This window comes from Sinohyriopsis cumingii, chromosome 15 (assembly GCF_028554795.1).
Source record: "Sinohyriopsis cumingii isolate HCF-2022 chromosome 15, ASM2855479v2, whole genome shotgun sequence".
Lineage (NCBI taxonomy): Eukaryota > Metazoa > Mollusca > Bivalvia > Unionida > Unionidae > Sinohyriopsis > Sinohyriopsis cumingii.
In genome coordinates, this window is record NC_142975.1 from 142296044 (window position 1) to 142304236 (window position 8193).

The window sequence follows — 8193 nt, forward strand, 5'->3', positions numbered from 1 at the left end:
CCTAAATGAAAATGGTGCTGATTTGACATCAAAATGGCTGCCGTGGTAGCCATTTTGTTAATGTATTGCTTTTACTCCTGATTGGATAACCATGCTGACACTTAAAGGCTTCATATGATGTCTAGTTTATCCCGAGTGAAAATGTTGCCCCATGGACATCCACTAATAAGACTCACTATTCCGAAGAGAAGCTTGCATCAGTAAGGGTCTTTCACTAAAATATTTCAGTATGTAGCTGGTTCTGAGAGGAAATAATGCTAATCTGATGTCCAGTATGGCACCACAGTGGCCATCTTGAAAATCTTGTTATTGCTGCTCTAGCATGAATGATGATATTGATGTCCAGTATGGCACCACAGTGGCCATCTTGAAAATCTTGTACAAAAATTTGTATGTTAGAGTTTCTTACAATATCGGAGATAGCTTCTTTACTCTGCATTTTAAAATAATGAAAAGACTAAAGGGATTTGTCTTGGATTCGTAGACATTCTTTTCTGCCATTAGGGTGTCAGTCCCTTTTGAGGGACATGTACACTGTATTGTATTATGCATGCTGTATTTTGTGATAACATCACAAATATGTGACTTATCAAACAACTTAATCAAAAGGTGCCACTGCAGGCAAACATGCAAAGATATCACCTTTTGAAATGGCAATGTAAATTATAAAAGCTCTAATAAACAACAGTCATGCAATACACAAAAAATTATGTTCTTTTGACTAGGTCAATCCCTGTAAACATCAGAATACAGTTATAGGTTACGGTACTGCATTTGTATGGGAAAATATGAATGAGTTTTCTGAGTAATACTGCACGATTTTTGGAGTTCAGTATTAGTCTCACAAAACAAGTTCATCTTTTCCTGTACAAATGCAGTAACCTTTTTTATTATATACTCATTTTTTTTTCTACCTAAGGCTTAATAATAAAGGGATGTACTACAAGAAACCAAGTATTTTGAATTTATGTTGTATTCCTAAATAAATGCACAGCTGTAGATTCATCAGTACACAGAAACAATGTTTAATATGCACATAACACCACCCAGCGACCTTTGAACTTCACTGTGTGCTTGACATTAGTTTTAAAGAAAATTATCATTTTGGTTTGCTTAAAATTGAAATTTAGAGTCATATTGTGAATGGATGCACATTGTGAAACTTTTCCAGTTTGTCTGGAATGGATTTTATTTTTCTGTCCATCCAACTCAATTTGGTTTTTCTGCTTGTGATGGACTGGATTTATTAGCTGAGTAAATTTGATAAAATGTACAGTATATGTGACTTGAGCAGGGAGGGACAGCATTGAATTAACTGCACCCCAGTCATTGATTGTTTGAAATCATAACGTGGGGAAAATATTGATTCTTTTACTTGAAATTATCCACACAAAAAAATCTATGGAATATTACATGCATTTCGTTTTGAGTGCAGTAAGGATAATATGATTTCTGTTGGAAATGTAGTCGAAATTACAGTACAGTTTTCCGGTGTATATCAAGTTTTGGAATCCATGACATGTAATTCAGATTTTCAGAATTTAGAAAATTCGTTTTGAGGAAATTCAGATGCAAAAATGTATTGCTATTCTTATTACCAGCTCAAGAAGACATGTTTGTGCCCTGTCCATTGGATGCTCTCTGTTGGAGGAAACCCATGTACATTTCCAGTATGGCTTCTATGACTAGCCGGTACCCCGAGTGGCCGAGTGGTCTAAAGCGCTCACCGTTACGGATCACTGCCATCTCGCCTCTGTCTGTAGAGGTTCGCGTCTCGGGTTCGGCCAATGTGGGTATGTGAGAAAGCTTGCCAGTTGCTTCTTCTGGGTCAGTGGTTCCAGGTTCTTCCTCCATCATTTATACTGGCCGCCATGTAAAGCCTATCTTGTGCTGAAAATGGCATTAAACCATACAACAACAACAATATATCACTAGCCTGCATCCAAAACATTGTGTCAAAAATCATAAACGGGGAAGTTTGCAAAGCAGATGACAGACAATTACCTAACAAATAAGACTTCTTTGTCGTCATGGTTTATTGGCTCAGAGACTCTTGGTTTTTTTATATCAAAACCTTGCATTGTTTCTCAAATGTAGTGTTTTGTCTGAATTGAAAAATGGTACGTATCTGATACTTCTGCAATAGCCCCTGGCCTCAGTATGCTTCTCATTGCTATTGTTATAGACGTAAGAGAGCACTGGTCATAGTCTGAACCATTCTTTTTGCGAAAAGTTACGAACATTTCTCCTGAATAACTGTTTAAATGATCAATACTGCATCTCAGTTTTATTGTGGACATAGAAAATATATCGTTTATTTGTTTGCTTTTTTTAAATATTCACTGGTGACTCCGTAAACTCGTCCACATCGTTAACTTGTATCATCTGTACTTTCAACTGGACAAAACAGCTTGTTTAGTTCATCCATAAACAAATCTAATAAAACAAAAGCTAAAATGTCTGCTACATGAGTATAGATTGATTACAATCAAAGTAGTTCCTAATTAATACACTTTACTGTTTTAGACACATTTCGTGCAATATGAAGTCGTGCAGTATGGAAAAATGCGGCACAATTCTGACAATGTAAGGAAGAATAAAATGAGTATATATTAAGTCCTGTTATATGTAGGTTTTCTGGTTTTATTTTCAGCTGCAATTTTTGTCTTGCATTTAATGGAGAGACATAGATACATCACTCCCTCGCTTTAAGGCCCTTCATTATAACAGCCACTGTTAAGGTGAGTATGGTCATGGATACCATTCCTTTCAAGGATAGCAAAGTTATAATGTACTTCATTATAACATGGTTATCACGGCCGGCCATTGGCCGATTCGACCCAATCGGAACCCGCACTCACAGGGGCCCAGCGCGTTAGACTTGGTGTAATTATCATCTATTTTTTTTTCACGTTTCCATAAAATCAAAATCCGCAAATAAAAGCAATATAACAAATGTCCCCCACAAGTTATTTAGTCCTTGTATGACACATCATTTTGAAGAAATATTCCTCTTTATTTGTCTTTATCACTTTTTAAATATTGATTCTGAAAGTGCAAGTTTAGCAAAAAAAAATATATGAATAACATCAAACAAAATATTCATTTGTTCATTTACTAAGGATAATATTTTTCAATATTTCATGCTTTACTGTTTGTTTAAGAACATTAATGAATTGATTATGCAAGTATCAAACACTGCAAACATTTGAAGTGCTTGTTACTGTCGACCTCATACTTGCAAACGTCGCCTCTCATCATGTCGTATGTCAGTTATTTTTAGCAAATGATTTGTTATGCTTGTTCTATGAACAACTTCAAAATTAAAAGAGGTAACTTAGTATATTTTTTAAATATTGTTTGACCAAAAACTACCCATATTAATAGCTTGCTGCTTTTTTAACTTTTATCACAAGATATTTCCGAGTATGTAGCCGTACATTTTTATTTGAAAGATTAATACAACATCCTCAGGTTTATCAGTACATTATCCTTAGGTTTACCAATGCATTATCCCCCGGTTTATCAAATTATTGTGTAATAAATGGCTTATGACAGCATTTTTCTACGGGGGTGGGGGGTCGCATATTAAGGAGATGTATCAATCACAATCATTGCATTTAGATTTTAGTTTTATCTGATCATTAAGTAGATGTAAATAATTTGGAATTTCAGTGCTTCTTTCCAAGATGCTGATGGTTCGAAGGCTGAGGAGAAAAATTTTAATACTCTGGAATAAATATGCATTTGGACATTTTGGATCCTCTTTGCAATAAGATACAGCCAAAACATCATCCTTCCAAAAAATGTTTTTGATTATCGTCCGCAATTTTTCCAGTTTTCTTCCTCTTCACTTACAAATGCTTAAATGCAGTTTTATACAATAAAAATTACTCAGATCTATGTTGATTTTCAAAGAGTCTATCAGCCCATGTCATCTTAATGTATGCATTAAATGAATAAACTTTAGTCGTGCCTTTTTTATCTCCCTCATTGACAGGAACAAAAAGGATATAAAATTGTATTATATTTCTATGTTTGTTGATGTTGGGGTAAAATACAAGATGCATGAATGAGGGCAAAAACGTTTTATGACAGGCTCGATGCTGACTAGCGACAAATTTTGTTTGACTCCAGCTGCCATTATGCTCTGCTCAGCTGGTCATAAAATTTAAGACTTTTTGCGACGTACTCCTAGGTCAAGCCCGAGCTCTAAATATATCCTAATCATCTGCATGGCTGCCAGTGTACATTCTGTCTATCATCAGTCTTGTTATCAGCAAGTGGGATTTTCACCCAAGTCAAATTTAATTGCTTTTAGACTATCAGGTCAGTGTCCAGCCATAAAGCCCCAATTTGAGTTCCATGTGCATGCAAGCTAGCCTTTAAATTTGGGATTTCTATACTCTATTGACTTTTATCTACATCGTGGGTCTATATTGTGTACAAAATGAAGCGGACGTAAAACCCATTAAGGAGAAGAAAAGAACGAAGAAGAAGAGAAGGAGAGAGAAGAATATTCAAATATAAAGGTTAAAAGAAAATTGAATGTGTCTACTATGTTATAATTTCTAAAATGATGGTGATTATGTTTTTATTTGGTTTAAAATGCACATCCTTTGAAATTACAAATGAACGTGGGTGCATCATTCTTTGGGACGACAATTTAGAAAGGTGGGGTATAACATTTCTGTGGACTATTTGTATGGGAAAATATGAACTCGTTTTTTCTTTTTCTTTTCGAGTAATGCTTCATTCCCAAGGTCGTGTAGTATTACTCAGAAAATACTCGCTCATATTTTTCCATACAAATGCAGTAACCGATAATTATTAAGTTACAATCGTCTGCTTCAATTGTGTGTTGTACTATTTGGACTATTAACAGGTGGTATACAGTAGTTAATATCAGCCAACAATTATCCAACAGGTGCACAAAGCAAAGTTGATAATGTCATATTGCCACAGAAATGAAACTGGTGCGAATATAACATGGCTACAACCGTGGCCATCATAAAATATCTTGTTGCTACTTTCTATGAATGGGCGGTAGTATCGACATAAGGGTTTAACTCAAAAACATATGATGTCTTATTCGTATTAAACGATAATGATGCCAAAATAACCTCTAATATCACTGCCAACGGTTGTTAACGCTACTTGTCCTTTACAGACGGCCATAGTGGAATGGGGGTTTCCAATAAAAGACTTCTCATCATATTTGGTTTGGTCCTATATAAAAATGGTGTCGCTCTGACATCAGGTATGTCTGACATGGTGGCCATATTGAAAGAATAATTATCGCCAAGTCTCCTGGAAGCCACAGTAGCTCAGTTGGTAGAACGTCGAATTTGTAATCCAAGAATCCCGGATTTGATAACTGCCCAGGCCAGACTGGGTCAGCTGCCTCGATGTGTCCTTGGGAAAGACACTTGGTTCCTGTTTTCTTGGCGTGAGACAGCCAATAATGTTAATAAAAGTGCCGTTGAAACCAACAACAACAAAAAACCAAATCAAGTTCGCCTAAATGGATTGCAGTATTGATTGGGGATTTTCACTAAAAGATTTCTACTTGGTACTAAATGAAAGAGGTGTCGATATGACTTTCAACATCACTATGGTGGCCATCTTGAAATTTTTGCTATTGCTACTTCGCGTGAATAGATGTAGTATCAAGATGGTGTTTTCACTTGAAGATTCCTTATGATACACCATATGTTAACAGTCATTTTAAGAACAAACAACAGTGCCCATCAGATTTTTAGTTTGGTTGTCAATCTTAAAAACCGCTTCTTCCTAACAGTTGGTCATATAGACTCCTAACAGTTGGTCATATAGGTATGTTAACTGTCATTTAAAACAACAACAAAAAAAAACAAAAAAAAAAACACCAGTGCCTATCAGATTTTTAGTTTGGTTGTCAGTCTTGAAAACCGCTTCTTCCTAGCAGTTAGTTATATAGACATGAAGTTTTCACTAAAAGACGTCTAAGATATATAAACGGTCCTAGATGAAAAGGGTGCCGAAAGAACCTAAAATTGGATTACAATGGTGTCTCGAATGAAAATATTTGTATAGTTACTTCAAAACGGATAGACGTATTAACATGGGGATTACAGTAAAATATTCTTATTATGTGTAATTATTCCTAAATGAAAAGGTGCTGATCAGGCCTTTAACTGGCTCGCCATGGTTGCCATTCTGCAAATATTGTTACAAGCTTCTTTATCCTAGCATAGTCCTATAGACAAGGGGTTCCATTGAAATACTTTCTTATGTTATCTATTTGTTCCTAAATGAAAATGGTGTTGATTAGAGCTCAGACTTGGCCACTATCTTGAAAACCTTGTTATTGCTACTTCTCCTGAATGGATGGTCATAGTGGAATAGGAATTTCGCTAAAAGACTTATGGTACCTAATTGATCTTAAATGAAAACTATACTGATCAGAACTGATTCATTACCACCATCTTTACGGTCTTGTTACTGATACTTTTCGTATCAACATAAGGTTTTCACTAAAATACCTCTTCTTATATGTATCTAGTCCTACATGAAAATGGTACTGATCACACTTCCAATATGGCTTATATGGCAGCCATGTTAAAAATCTTCTTATAGCTACTTCTAATGAACCGAAAGTTGGAGTTTTCACCTAAATATTTCATGTCTGGTAGATCTTGTATGTAAATAGTGCTGCCCAGACCTCAAACACGGCCTTCATGCAAATCATCTTGAAAACATTGTTATTGACACTTCTCCAGAATGGATATTTCTGTCAATATTGGGTTTTCACAAGGACTTTTTATGAAATCTAATTGGCCCTAAATTAAAATGACATCATGACATCATCACGGCGATCTTAAACAAAATCTTGTTATTGCGCCTTCTCTTGAATATATGGCCTTATCGACAATGGATTTCACTGAAACATTTCTTAATATAGGTAGTATGTCCTAAATGAAGATGACCTCACAAACTGCCCACCACGTTGGTCATTGTGGAAACTATTGTTATATTTATTTAATTTATATTGTGTACATGACTTTTGTCATATTGATGGTTGTGCCTACCTGATTTTTCTCATAATCGTAAGAAGTAAACAAGATGTTTACTTGAATTTTAGCTCAAGACCCTACCATGTTTACGAGTTTGTGATTTTTTCTACGGTTGATTCAGATGTCATTCTTGCTTCTACCGTTTAGTGATATCATGTTGTCCGTTTTCTTTCTAACCGTCTGTCCAGCATTAGGTGTCTGTCCGTTAGCACAAGTTTGTTGTCACTACTACTCATGATGAGATGTTTCTCATTTTGAGAGAGACAGCCATGCCCTGTTTAAGGAACCGCATTTATTTTATTTTCCATGTGTTTCTCTTAAATTATGGGCATAGTCGTGTCTGCTAATATTGGCCATATCTAGTGTATGTGGTATATTTATAATAAGAAAAGAAGTCCAAAAGGCCTAAAGTCCAGTAGGTAAAAAAGTGCTAGTTGACTCCCTATATCTCCGTATGTGTGTCCTGTCTGTCCATGTCCTTCGTATGGATATTTCTGAGACTCTTTCCAAGGCTGTTGACTTTGTGTAGTGCCTTGTGACTTATCCCGGCGACGTCTGTTCCTCATACTTCTCCCATACGAAGGTTCCCTGTGTCCCTCTATAGAAACGAAAACCAAAGCACGAAGAGCATTGTTTCTTATTTTGTTAGTGCTTATTGGGTTCCCCATTCTTTATTTCGTTGATTACTTTTGTTAGTTGTATTATTTTTTTAGGTACCCCAGGAACCATTCATTTTCTGCTAAAAGGTTTATAATTAGTGAATTGTTTTTGTTTCCATGAGATAAAAGAGATGAAGTTAAGGCTTCACTCCGTGCTCCGACTGATACACACACCTACTTGGGTTGTAAACCGAAACCCTCCCTCCCATCACTCCCCTCCTGGTTCTGGTGTCCTGTTAGTCAAGTTATTTTGTTAATAGTAATCACCTGACCACAGGCCTTCATTGTTTTGGCTATATAATCTGTAATTTTTACAACTAGTTTTTTGTCAAAATCTCCGTCCAAAAATAATATGGTGTTCCTTCGATACCTCTCTCTCTCTCTCTCTCTCTCTCTCTCTCTTACATATCTCCATAATGATTTTTATCCTTTCAGATTTTCGTTTCTCGCACTGTGCTATTGCATGGTACTTTGTGAAG